At 38.8% G+C, this 14,021-nt stretch overlaps 1 protein-coding gene across 15 annotated transcripts in view; it reads left to right on the top strand.

Moving 5' to 3' along the window:
• CADPS2 (calcium dependent secretion activator 2) overlaps positions 1 to 14,021 on the top strand; it is a 312,438-nt gene that overhangs the window by 77,120 nt on the left and 221,297 nt on the right. The window lies entirely within an intron of this gene.

The raw sequence follows: 14,021 nt of genomic DNA, 5'->3' as shown, positions 1-14,021 counted from the left end.
TGTGCCAGCCTGATCACTGTGACCCAACATGTGTGCAGCTTGCATCAAACGGCATTCTGTAGGTCTGCAAAAAGGAGACTGAATCATCTACCAGCATTACAACACAGGCTGATGCAGAGGTCACACTTCTTTAACCAAAAAAAAAGCAGCAAGGGAGGAAAAACATATATAACTATTTTAAGACAGCCTGTGGAAAAAAGGTACGGTGCCTTTGAATAGGAGGCACAGAGTGTTTTCCAAGCAGTTGAGGGGAAGATGTTTCAACTCTTTGTGGTTGTGAAACACAGATTTTGTTTCTACTGTTAACTCTGAGAAGAATAATTTGTGTATATCATTTCACAGTGGGATTGATCACTGTGGGTGTTTTCAGGTTCAGCATTTTTTTATGGTTCTTGGTCCACATATGCAGTAATTTTTTCTGACTTTTAAAATATGAGGACTCCCAATGGCTGTAGGTTTCACAATAATTCTTTAGACCTGTTTTCATCTACTGAAAGGAAAGGTTTGTCTGTCTTTCCTCAAGTGAGACAAGAGGCAAACAATGCTTCTAAAAGATGTTCATATTCAACTGTTAAGAAGTTGAGTAAGTGGCCATGAATGTCTGAAAACACGTAGGTAAATAATATCTGCTACAGGGACTGGGATAACTTCAGGTGTCAAGGAATGAGACATTTCTCTTGGAAGTATACAAGCCCAGTCTTGGTATGTAAGCCCAGACCTGATCCTTTGAAACAGTAATAATGACAGGGAATACTGGTGGCAGAGGGATCTGCCAAACAGGAGTTTGTGTAGAGTGACAACTGTGTTCAGTATAAGCAGTAATAAGATGTCCTTCTTATTACTGTTAGTTTGGAGAGGGAAAAGAAAGCTTTTCTAATGAGCACTCTTTAAATGTACTGAGGTTAACAGTATAAAAAACATTACTTACAAAACAGTCTGCAAATTTCATTTTTGGAGATGATCTTGGTTTGCCTGTTAGCCTAAGTTAGAATAGAAGTTAATGAATATTAAGTTGATGTTGTTAAACTGTCAGAAAAGGTTACGTTTAAACAGCAGCATCGACATGTTAACGGCTTTCAGTAAAGACAACTTCCCCTTTCCACACAACAGACTATGTCAAAGGAGTTGATGCTTTGAAATAAAAAGTCTACTTTTCCTGGCACAGTAATGTAACAGCCAGCCTGGTGACAGCCTGTGAGATGGAATTTGTTTCCTTCAGCACTGAAAGCATGACTCTTGATACTCACACTAAGCAGTGTTGCTTCTTTATCACGTCATTCTCTGCATAGAGCAGGTAGCAGAAAGGACTCAACCACCTTCTACATTTTCAAATGCCCTTTCTTTGTTTGAGGAAATGCTTAGGACTTCAGTGCCAGTGTTCTGTTTAGATATCAGTGTAACAACAGAATAATACTTACATTAAGAAAATTTGACCTAATGGAAGTATTTAACTCAGTCTTTGTCGAGTCTTTAAAGCATTTATTTATTCACCTTTCAAGCATATTTCTAAAATTGGTAATCCTGAAGCAGTCGTTACTCTCCTTGAAATCAGTTGGAGAGAGAAGCCCGTTGCACTTCAGAGAATGGAAATAAGTGCAAAATACCTAAATTACTGTGTTTTGTGTGGTTGTTTCCCCCCCTCCCCCCCCCCCTTTACATGGTTCGCTGAGTAAGTGTTATGGTGAAAGAAGGTAAAGTAGGTCTAGAATACATAGAGGCTTTCACATAGAAGTCTGAAAAAGCCACGATGACACTTCTAAAGATGATTTCTACAAAAACATTCTTGGAGCACTGGAGGTAATTCACAAGAAGCCATGTGACCCAAAGTGATCCAGCCGTTAACTGTTAGCTGGATCATGGGTCGAGCAGATGCCCTGAGCATGGGCCAGTAGTGAAATAAAATGCATTCATGAAGAACAACTACAAGGGAAGCTGTTTGAATCTGAAATTCAGCACACATTTCACTAATTAATAGGGCTCCAGCAAGGGACTCATCACGTTGCAGCCTACAGAAATTTATTTATTCTAGACTACAGCAGCATATCAAGCCACATTTTGGAGAAATGGCTCTGGTGCTCGCATCAAGATTGTCAGGGCTAGACTAGAAATTTCCCTTCAGTTTGTTAGAAGATCCTTGCGAAGTTTTACCACATCCTGTTCAAGGGCCAGAAACCCACCTTCTTCCTTACACAGTGGTTGCTTTAGAATTTTTTGAGTTTCTGAATAATGGTGTTTGATAAAGCAGGATTTAAAATGCTTTTTTTTTCCAGTGGTCATCTGTTCAGTTGAAGAGTGAGTAACAGACCAAATCCCCTTGGGAATTTTTTGTGCAGTTATTTACAGTTCTAGCATGAAGTCTGTGTTTCACACAGAAACTGCTGGTGCTGCCTTCTGTGACATGTGTGATAATCAAATCCATACTCTGCCAGAGAGGGCTGGTGGACTTAAACGGCATGATGCAAAAGGTTGCCGTATGCAGAGCTGAATGTTTGTTTCTTCAAATCTGCATAACTAATCGACATCTCAATAGGAAAGCTGAAAGCTAGGTGTAGGGAAATAAACTTGGTGCAGCAGAGTAAGTATTTTGATAGCATTTGGTTAGCAAGGAAACTTTACTTTTTTAGTAAAAAATAATCCTTCGGAAAGGTAGATGGAGTGATCTGTCAAGAGCCCTTAAGAATAACTTTCAGCTGGGCTTGTTGTTGTTGCCACTCATTTCAAACAATGGCTGTGCTTCTGCAACACACTGCTTAACTGTTCTAACCACAACCAGAGCAGCAATAAATCTTGCTGCTCATTCTGACTTCTTTTTCCAAGTGCTCCTGTCGCCCTTCTCCTGGATCTCTGTCCATGTTGGGCAGCTGTGCTGTTCACTCACTCAGGGCCCCAGCAGGCAGAGCGCTCAACCCAGGGGATGCTGCTGGACAGGCTGTGAGTTCTGTAGCTGGCCCAAGACATCTGCCCATGTAGGAGGCGCCCAGTGTTGCTGCGCAGGGCCCCTCTGTCTGCTAACAACATCCTGATACATACTTCTGGAAAAGAAACTCCAGCCAGGGCAGAGTCCACTGTGTTGTACTGGTTAACAGATGGGGTCACCAAGGGTAAGGAATGAGAAGATGTATCCAGCCTCAGGGAAAAGATGTAAAAAGCAAACAGCTGTCCTCATCAAATCCGCCTCAAGCACCCCAAAACAAAAAAAGTAGCAATTATGTTAAAAAAATAGCTCTAATCCTGTGTGTGTTTTGTAGCTTTGCATATCGTGGTGTTGTGTTGTGGGGTTTTTTTTTGTGTGTCAAGTAATAGTGGAAGCAACAGTCTTAAAGATAACAAATACGTAAAAATTAGGTTCCCAGAAAAAACCGAAGGCAGCTCCTTCAGGCCGCTGATGTAAGTTTGAGAATGAGATAAACTTGTTTCTTAATTTCTGTTTTAAGAAGAGGAAAAGTTATCATGGAAAAATTAAATTTAGATGGCTTTGGTTGGAGATATCATGCAGCTGGTTGTAAAATGCCATCAGCTCTTTTAATGCTTATTGCAATGCTTTTTCATATAAGATAGACTTATACAGTGAAGAAAATCTTTTGGGTCATGTAAAAATAGGATTTAAAGAGTAGAATTTCCATAGCAGCATTCTGAAGCTCATCCTGCCTGTTTAGCTGGCCCTGTGCCTTGTGCTGGGAGCATTTCAGTATGTTCTTGAGGAAAATGTTGCAATGAGGAGGAGGTTTGCTAAGAACTAGCGAAAGTTTCAGCAGTCAGAGGGCTGTATGAAAGAGATGGGCATCACCTAAGCCAGAAAATAACTAGGTTGCTACTACCTAAAATTAGAAAAAGATTGTACTGGATTTTTAGAAGTAAACTATAGGAGAAAGCAATCACTTAAGGAAAATACATAGTTTGTATATGAAATCAGAATATCATATCTTAGAAAAAATAGGAAAAACACCTGTAAAATTTAGTTACTAAAAAGCAATCTAAAGAAATGTCAGTTAAGCGGAACATGGAAATTAAAAGTTAATAATTTCCAGTAAGCTCAGCAATAAAACCCAAGTAAGTAGCATAGAATCATAGACTCATAGAATGGTTTGGGTTGGTTGAGATCATCTACTTCCAATCCCCTTCCATGGGCAGGGACGCCTCACACTGGACCATGTCACCTAAGGCTCTGTCCAACCTGGCCTTGAGCACTGCCAGGGATGGAGCAGTTACCACTTCTTTGGGCAACCCATTCCAGTGCCTCAGTATCCTCACAGTAAAGAGCTTCTTCCTTATATCTAACCTGAACTTCTGAAGTAGTCATAAGTAGCTGTGCAAATGCTCCCTGTAGTCAGTTGAAGGGGACAAACATCTTCAGGGTAGTGCAGCATATTTTCAGGTGGCAGGAACCAAAGTATGATCTATAGAGAGCAAGTGGTAATTCTACAGAGGTAAGACTACTCAAAAAAAAGAAAACAAAACTAATTATTCCATATGACTTTAATTGATTCTCTACTGATACATTTGTCCCATCTCCAGAAAAAGATACAGCAGAAGTAAAAGAGCCATAGGAAAGGACATCCTATATATGTATTTTTTTAATGTGTATATATGTAATATTTATATATAAAAATGTTTGCAGATAATAAGGGCTCTTCAGCAAGGCTGCTGGAGTAAATGCAACTGCTCTTGCAGTTCCTGATGTTCAGGATAATCGCTAACTTCCTGAAGCTTAAGAAACTGGTGAGATTCACTGGTTGGGAGGAGAAAAATGAATATGAAAAATTAAGAGTTTTTTAATAAAAGTTGATTACCTACAACCCATGATTTCAGCTATGGTGGGTAAAAGCAACTATATCCAGGAGGATGGAAAGCCTGCAATTAAACTGAGTGTGAAACAACTGGAACTGGTAACAATCAGTATAACTGAATATATGAAGTGTAGGAGATTGGTAAGAGAAGTATTCATTGAAGGTGAAGAGAAAAGAAGAAAAGCCACAGTTACTAAGGCAAAGATGCATGTTCTCTGCCTTTGATTTAGCACTTCATATAGTTCATAAAAGGAAGAAAAAAAATGCTATAAATTAAAAGGCCAAAGGTGTTCCTCAGCATCTTTTGTGACTACTACATGTAACTACCTTTATACCAGTTTTAGTCTTACAAAGAGAGACACAACTTCTGGTGTTTCTCTTGTTAACACACCCAAAAAAATGACAATAATTAACTCATTGGCTCTTTGGGTAGACTTCCATAAGAGCTGGTTGCTTGGCGCCTTTAAGATCAGAATAGCTGACTCCTTTGATATAGTAGTTAAATATAAGCTAGGTTTCCCTTGAGTTATCATACTTAACGCATGGCAACTAAGTAAGATTCTTTGCTCAGAAAGTCAGACATTTATTTTCTAGTGATGAAAACAAGATCATGTCAAGCTTGCAAGCACTTTCTGACTTTAAGAACTATAATAGCAATAGCTCCTCCAGAGTTTTGTCTTATTTTTCAGTGTACTCTGTTGGCATTTCGTCTTCTTTATGGCTTTTCTCCAGTAATTTGTTCATGTTCTTACGTATGTATTTTAGATAATTTGATCACTGGCTAAAACAGATTAACATGCCTTGGAGGATGGATAAGAATACAGACTGTTTCCTCCCAGGTGGATGTTATGATATTACTATCTGGAGAGACAACTTCCCATTTCTTGGCTGTAGTAGGAAGATTGAAAAGGTTCCCTGACGGAGAACAGTCAGTCTTCTCTTTGATGCAGAATTAATTATAGGACATAGGAGACACAGTTTTCATTCTCCCAACCCCCAGCACCCTACACTGTGGATAAAGGGGCTTCTCATCTGTCTCTGGGGGAAATTATTCATCCATTTCTCTACAGGAGAGTGTTCAGGACTGGGAGGTGAGTTACATTCTCTAGCTTGATGCTTGACATTTGGGCTCTCAAGAGGAATAGGATTTTTTGTTATGATCCCTTTTCTCTGGGTCTAAACATCTGTGCACTGTGTAATGTCACGCCCAGCTTCCTGGTACACTGATTTAGCGTATGGAGGCACCTAGGTCAGAGCTTTCCACTGCATGGTAAATTCTCACCATCAGAGCATCAGGCTCCTACTAAGGTCTGTCCCTGAGTTTCCGCAGCTCCTTGCAGTATAGAGGGTGTTTGTGACTTCTGATGACTGTATGCCACAATTACGTAAACAACCAATGATTTAAATAAACTCATGGAGTAAAATTAGGTTATTATTCTTATGTGTATGTAAGTGTTTTCGAACACTTGAGGATTCATTTAAGGCAACCTTAGTGAAAACTGCCGGTTGGAGGATTTCTCTCTCCCCATCTTGCTGTCCCCACTAAATAGCCATGCTGTGAGTCAGATTTATCTGAAAACTCTCTCATGGAGCAGTTTGTTTCAAATATTATCTGGTTTTTGTTAATTTTCAGCTGGATATGTTCCTTGATTTTTCTATGACTCAATCATATAAATGAGATCATCAGCAGGTGTGAGTCAGCTGAAAACCAGCCACTGAATGCTTGATGAGGGATTTGGGCAAGGAGTATTGGCTACCTTTTGGTGGCTACCAGTCTCAGGTTGCCTTAATGTTTCTGCTCAAGACTATTTCTTCCTAACTTTTTAATAATTTGCAGGGAGAATTGAATGAGAGTATCATTGGCCTTGTAAGATGTCATTATTTAGATGATATAGAGTTAATGTATACACGTACAATAATTCAAACTCAATCACTGGAAGAGCTCTTAGTTTAATGGTACTTTGGAAAATAATTTGATGTCAATTCCAATGCTTTTTCACCTTTTTCCAGCATTCTGTAGCAGAGAACTTAAGCCTTTGTCCAGAGACAGCAATTCTCTTTTTTTAATAAAAGCTAACTCCCCCCTCAAACTTTTAAACTTTTAGATATGACAAGTGAAAGAACTTCAATAGTATGCGCTCCATGTAGTGTGTAGCTCATAATTCTTACATAAAGACACAAAGTGAATCCAATTAAACACTTGCAGGAGGAAAGAGGAAAAGTAGGGGAGAAGGGGAGAAGCCATCTCTGTGTGGTTGTGGTACATATCTGTAATACCTGTCTTTCCTACTCGTATTTGCACTGAGTAGAAAATGTAACGTTTTTTTTCCTGCAATGTTCCCAGAGTTCCCAACTTGATAGAATGAGAAAAACTGAATTACTGTCCTCTGATCCTAATTGAAATACCAGAAGATGTAATCTGGAGTCAATAACTCAGTTCCATTGCGGTTTAGATTGATGACATTGATTTCTTCTCTATGGCTGTGTTGGAATCAGAAATTCATATTGCTTACATAGCATTTAGACTGAGATCTGTTTGGTATAATGGATTATTTTGAATCTCTCTCCAATCTTTCAGGTGTTTCTTCTCTTAATAATGTGCAGAATAGAAGCCCAGCCTTGGGTTTACTCTAAAATGACAAACAAAGACCCCGCTAGATGAGGCACAGTGAATACAAGCATAATATCTAGAAAGTTCTAGCAAATTAGGGTTTCTAAGCTATTTTTGGGTTCGAACCATGTGATGATTGACAACATATAACAAAACCGCCTTTTTGTCTCACATTATGACTTGCTTACCAGATAACTTGATGAACATAATGTTCGTAAATGGTCACTGTTCATAAGTGGTGGTTCTGGTGAAGAAAACAGTGGTGTGGAGGATGCATCTGGTTTAATGTCTTTGCTCAGTTTAGGGGTTACTTCTGAGTGTGTCTGTGTAGGTGAGGGAAAGGGACCTGGCTGTGTTTCAACAGCTGCTGCAGAGTGGGTCAAAGGAGATCTCTGATGAGGGAAGGCTCCATCTTCCTGGATGGAAGATCTCCTAGGGGTCTTCCAGCAGGCAGCATACGCAGCCTAACAGGCAATAAAGAGGAAAATTACTTTCCTGGAGACCAGGAAGCCATTTGAAAGTTTCTAGACTATAAAATAAAACTATGGGGGTCTACCCTTGAAGGGCTGCTGCACAGGAGATGATTAAGTTTTGCATTCGAGGACTGTTTTATCTAGATTACCCAGTGGATCTGAGTTCTCAGTATTCAGAGTTTCCTTCTCCTAGATTACTGTTTCTTTTTTTTTTTTATAAAACATAGCTTTACAATTTGGAAACTTCAGTATTTTCTGATGTGCTTGATTTAAACTGAAGGTGGGACAAAGCTGGTATAGACTCTTATCTCGAATGGTATAGGTAAAGGTAGCTGTTATAAAAATAGCATCTTGCTTTTTATTGAGTACAGGAAAGAATTGCTGAAAAGCTATCATTAATCTTTATTCACACTAAAGACAAGATCTGGTCAAACTTCAGTGTAAATCTCTTTCTGTGCTGACAGGAAGATATATCTGCCTTTGCTGAAGTTTTAAATTAGAGTTTGCTTAAACCTAGCAGTGGCTGCATAGCTGAATGATGTTTTATTTTGGTGTCACTTGTTCTTTGCATCTCAAAAGATCAAAGGCTGAGAGTGACAGTGAAGTTTTCCTCCCTTTTGACAATGTGTTTCTAAGCTGCCCCACGATAATTTCACTGCCAGTCTCTTACCTGATGCCATTTCAGCTTTAATTGCATCCTGATTACAAGAGTGATATTGCAGTCTGTTCTGTGCCTGGAAGCTCCAGGGTTTTTTGGTATAATTTAATGCAGACAGATTCCAAATGCAACGTGCCAAAATATATATTATCTTGGAAGTTAAAGATGTTGAACTTGGCTCTGTGAAGAAGCACCTGCCGACACCAACTGGATGCACTTAGTGAGGAGAACACGGGCAGCTCCAGGTAACGCTGAGGCAGCTTTCCTCTGTTTGCTGTAGCTTCCATGTGTTGGCCTAGATGCATGCCTTTTCCTAATTGGGAAATGCTAGTTGCTCCACTAGCACTTGCTCTGGGACATGGCAGTGCTGCTACACAGCTTTATCCCAACATGCCAGGCTTTGTAGGTTGTATCTTACAATGTGTAAAAACTCTTTCCTCTGTAACTTAGAAGGAGAGTTCACCTTTTTCTCTTGTTGCGCAGCTATGTACAGACTTTTTGACTGCAGCAAGTACTAGATGTGCCTTCTAATGGGCTGCCTCCTGTTACAGTTTTATTTCTTCAGTTAATCTTTATCTGTTACCTGTTCAAGTTCACTAGCCTTTTGCCTGTTTCATGATTTATGGGCTCAATTCTTACTGGACAGATGAGATAATCTAAATTGTTTCACCGAATAAAAGTATTAATTCTACATTGACACAAGAAACACAAATTCTAAATACATGGCTTACTGCTCTTTTACAGAATGTTTTTTTTTCATTATTTAAATAGTGATTAAGAGATAATATGCAAATTCCACAGTTAGTTAATCTGTTTGTAATGTAAGTCTCTTAGAAGGTAGAATCATTTGCAGAAGTGACCATGATGAGGAAGTTATTTCTGGCTGTCATAAAAGTTACGATTAAAATAGAAAATCTCAAGGGATTATTCTGGGCTTTTTGGATCATCAAATTAGAAAATCTGTGTTAGAAGATGGCAGGCAGCTCTTGGTATGAGTAATGTGTTTCAGAAGTTGGCAGTCGAACAGAGCAAATGTTTCCAAATAGCCTGACACAGAATTGAGTTACCTTTTTTATAAAAACTACTTAGATCAGTGCAAGTCTCCTCCTTAGATAAGTAAGTGGGGAATATGTTTTCAGAATAGTCCAGAAGAGGCTGTAATAAAAATGAAAAATCTTATGCATTAGTGGAATAATGATTAGAAATTGAGTGGAATAACAATACAAAGACTAAAACGAGAAGAACTTCGACTACTTTGGCTTTGCAGTGTTTAGGATTTAGCCTTAGAGGTGGCAAGAGATGCATGCCGTTCTCTCTGGATATTTAAAATGCATTAGGATGTTGACTAATAGGCTAGTCACAATAAACAAATAACTTAAGCTTTATCTTGGTGTAAGTAGTGCTGTTTTTACAGCAGGAGGGTAATGTATGTTTGCTTATTCCTTTTGACTTGTATACCATTTGCATTTCTTGTCAAAGCTCTTGACTGGCTTAGCTTGAAAATATTTTGCAATGTCTGTTATAGTTACCCCTGGCATTTAAAAGGGAAAGCTAAAACATAAGCAAACCTTCCTGTATCTTTCTAGTTTATTGAAATCAGTGCCCATAACTGGAGAAAAGAGACATGAAATCGTTTTATTGCAAATTTGAAACCAGACCAAGTGCGAACTGGAGAAGGAACACTTTCAGCATCATAGTGATGGTGGTTTTCCTTTCTTTTTCCACCCTCTGTTCCCTACCCTGTACTCATTCCTGGGAACTGTGAACCAAAAAGGTTCTGGGCTTTGGGGCCTCCTGGGAGGGTACTGGGAAGTGGCTCAATTATAAAAGATGTAGGTGAAATCTGTGAAGATTTTTTTTTTTTTCCTATGTGTAATTGTCCAACAAAGCTGTCCACGGGATCTTGAAATACACTGGATTGGTAACTGGGTTTTGTCCCTTGGTAAGCAAACAAAGTTATCTCTCAAAAAGAGGTTTTTCACTGTAAACATTTCAGACTGCCCCATTAACGGCCATTGAAGTTTCATAGGTTGTTCTGCTCTCGTCGGCATCTCCCTCCAGAAGCACATAAAGGTGAAGGCATCGATGTGGAAATGGTAAGGGAGGAGGACAAAGCCACGTGGACAGTGTCTTTGCCGTTGCCCTAGCCTGGGCTCAGCTGTAGAATCCTCTTGGACTTTATGCAATATCAGTAACTGTATGGGTTCCACGGAGGTCAGGGGTGGTGGGAGCTTGGCAGATAGCAAATGCTGCTGTAAAAGGTAGAGGAGGTAACTGACCAGTGTGGCTGTAGGGAAGTTACCATTCCCTTCTGTGTCTTAAATTGATTGCTCACTTGCATCCTTGCCATAGAATATACTGCTAGGATGGCAAAATAACTGATGATTGTATAAAATAAATAAACAAAAAATTGAAGGTGTTTCTTACTTGGGATGATACATTGAAAAGTGCTCTTTAAAGTGGTCTGGAGAATACTCTAGGGGAGTGAATTAATATTTCCAAAAACTTAAGTACTCTAAAGAGAGAGCAAACTATGACTAAGAAGCCTCAAAGTTGCCATTAAAGCATGTGGACCTTGACATATTATTGGAATACATAAAAATACTCTAATTTATAAAAGTTTGCACTTTGCATGCTAAAACCTAGAGGGATTAAACTGCAGGCCAAATGTTCATTAATCTTCCCATTGAAGCATTGCTGTCTAAAGTGTAGCCAGCTGGGTGATTATTAAATCTGAAGGAGGATTTAAGATTCAGAATGCATTTTGAAGCTTTTATGTGTATTATAACTTTTCTACCAACACCATAAATTGATCACCCTTGTGAAAAATTAATCGGGGAAGATGTATTGTTGTTTTATGACATACAAAGATTACACTTTATAATGGGGGAGAGAATGGAACGTGTTTAATATAAAGGCTGTCTTTTTAAGAAAGTTGTACTGGAGTAAAAATATTTATAAGACTACAGTTAACAGCTAAATCCTACATGCCAATGTCTTGGTGTCTAACAGCTCTGTATAATATTCGTACCACTTGCCAGAACAGAAATCCATTATAGTGAGTGATGAGATGGTAGTGCTGTACAAGAAATTTCCAGACAAATGATAATGCATTGTAAGTGCAAAAACAAACCAAACAATCCCCAAGCACTCCTATTTTCATGATGCATTGCCCCTTCCTGCATTTGCACTAGTATTCTGTTATTCATATATTCCTCTTAAAACAAAAACACTTTGAAGTACAGATTTTCTTTGGGAAGGGAGGCAAGGGGACAATTTCTATAGCACTAAATATGTTGTCATCATAAAGCAGGTTTTACCTGTGACATCAGCTTGCAATTGAATTTGAATGTGTTGTTCCGTCGTTTTTCTCCCAAAATCATTTGAAGTCTTCTCTTTGGCCAGTAGCAAAGCTTTTGGAAAGCATTCACACCACTTGCCTCAAGGTGCTTTGTAAAACAGTCTGGACAGTGAATCCTTGTGGGCCTTTCTGTCCTTATGGTGGAGAAAGAGTTTGTCCGGAGAAAGAAAGAAGCAGCTTAGTTGGTGAAATTATCAGTTTTCTGACAAAGTTTTGGTTGCTAAAACAGAGACAGAAAGAAAAAAAGTTTATGTGATGATGGCTTCAGCCCAAGTTATTTTTGGTCATGTGATTTTTGAGCATTCATCTGCACTGGGGGAATACATAAATTGAAAGTGAAAAAGTGATCTAGAGTAAAAAGATATATTGTGAAACAATGTCCTCATTTTAAGTGAAGGTATTTACAGTGCTGGTGGGGAACAGGGACCAAAAGGGTCTCAGCAGAGATACTCCAACTGTAGGCTACCTCTTATTATGTTTAAAAATTGGTTTAGTAGTATGTTCATTCAAACCAAAAGCTATTAATGCATACTTATGTGAAAATGGTTAATGCAGGAGAACATGAATAGTAATATGGAAATGAAATAGCCAGTTCTTTTAATCTCTGACAAAAATGAGCCCACTGCAAATACCATTGATGAAAACTTTCACTTCTATAACTTCCACTTTTCAGTCAAGTGGAATAAAATTAAAACCACAACTAGACCTAGAGGAAAACTCAGCAAAGGATTGCTTTCCCTTCTTTACTGTACTTACCCATTGACTCCACTTTTTCTTAAAGTTAATACAAGAAATCGGATCTTATATTTGGAAAGATTGTATCCTAAGATATAAACACTAGGTGCTGGGTTTTATTGTATTTTGTACAGCACTAAATAAACAACAAAAAGTCAGCAAATCGAGGAGTTTGTTAGCAAGGCAAATGGGAATGTGGACTACTGATTTTGAACAGTTGTGTGTTTTCCTCAAGTTTACAGGTACCAAAGGAGGTAGTTGTGCATAAACTAATCATCATCAGTAACTGTGAAATAAAGTATGCTAAGTAATGTTTTTTCTGATCCTTTTGGCATGGCTGTGTGCTACTCATTATTTTTTTGAGTATATTTCCCTTTTGAAGTGTGTTTGTTTCAGTCTTAAGTTTCTTCTTTCTTCTTTCTGCTGTATTATTTCTACTACTTTTGTTGTCCTTCACCTTATTCCCTCACGATCAGGGTCAGATACCTTCCTTCTGGAATTTGCTTTCTGGAAAATGAATGGGATGAATAGTAGAGTGAGAATAAGCCTTTTTTCAGTGATATCTCCAAGGCATGGGGTTAAAAGCCTTTTTCTAGCCTATGGTAGCTTAAATAGACCTTCTGAAATTCTAACCACCTGGAGCTTTCCAAAGGGAGGAATTCTGGTCAGGCAGGATCAGTATATTGGCGAGAGTTTTCAGCTCTTAGGTGAAGAGGGAAGAAACTCTGAAAGCAACGTGTTGATGAGCTCGTAATGCTTGCTGAGCTTCACTTTACTAACCAAGAAAATGCACTTTGGCAAAAAGAGGCTCTGCAGATGATGTCTTGGCCAAGTAGATGGCGATGATAGATATAGCCAAGGACAGTAAGCATGATGCAGCTTTACACAGTAGCAGAGGAAGTTCCTTACATGGTCAAGGAATGTCTCTGCTTTGTATCTCCCTGCTGAAATAGTTTCATGTCTGCTTTAATTGCTGAAGTCTTGAATAAACTGGTAAATAGCATAAGGATAGGTTGTTGGTAACTTGTCTGATTTGGTGACAAGGCAACCCCTGCATTTAACTTGCAAGCAAACAAATGTGTGCTTCAAAGCATAAAACTCTTTTCCCTCCTTTTGGGGTTGTGTATTGTTCAGTATAAAATACTTGTGCGTATGGTCTGTATCAGTCAATACGTTACAAAGATAGATGTTGAAAAGATCTCTTGCTATGATGGTAATTAACATCTTCCCCGGGTAGGCTGACAGCGGGAGTACCATTTCTCATTTGGAGTTATTGAACTTAATGATTTATTCTATATCCACTCTGTGCAGCCTGTTCTTTATCCTATATCTGAAGGTCTGGAGAAGCATCCACAGAGATAATGTGGCTTTTTTAGCAAGAGAGCTGTTGGATAGA

This window comes from Pezoporus occidentalis, unplaced genomic scaffold, assembly GCF_034315485.1.
Source record: "Pezoporus occidentalis ecotype Australia unplaced genomic scaffold, CSIRO_AGI_Poc_V1 ctg14, whole genome shotgun sequence".
Taxonomy (NCBI): Eukaryota; Metazoa; Chordata; class Aves; order Psittaciformes; family Psittacidae; genus Pezoporus; species Pezoporus occidentalis.
Note: the sequence above shows the minus strand (reverse complement) of the source record. Positions and strands in the feature narration are given on the sequence as shown.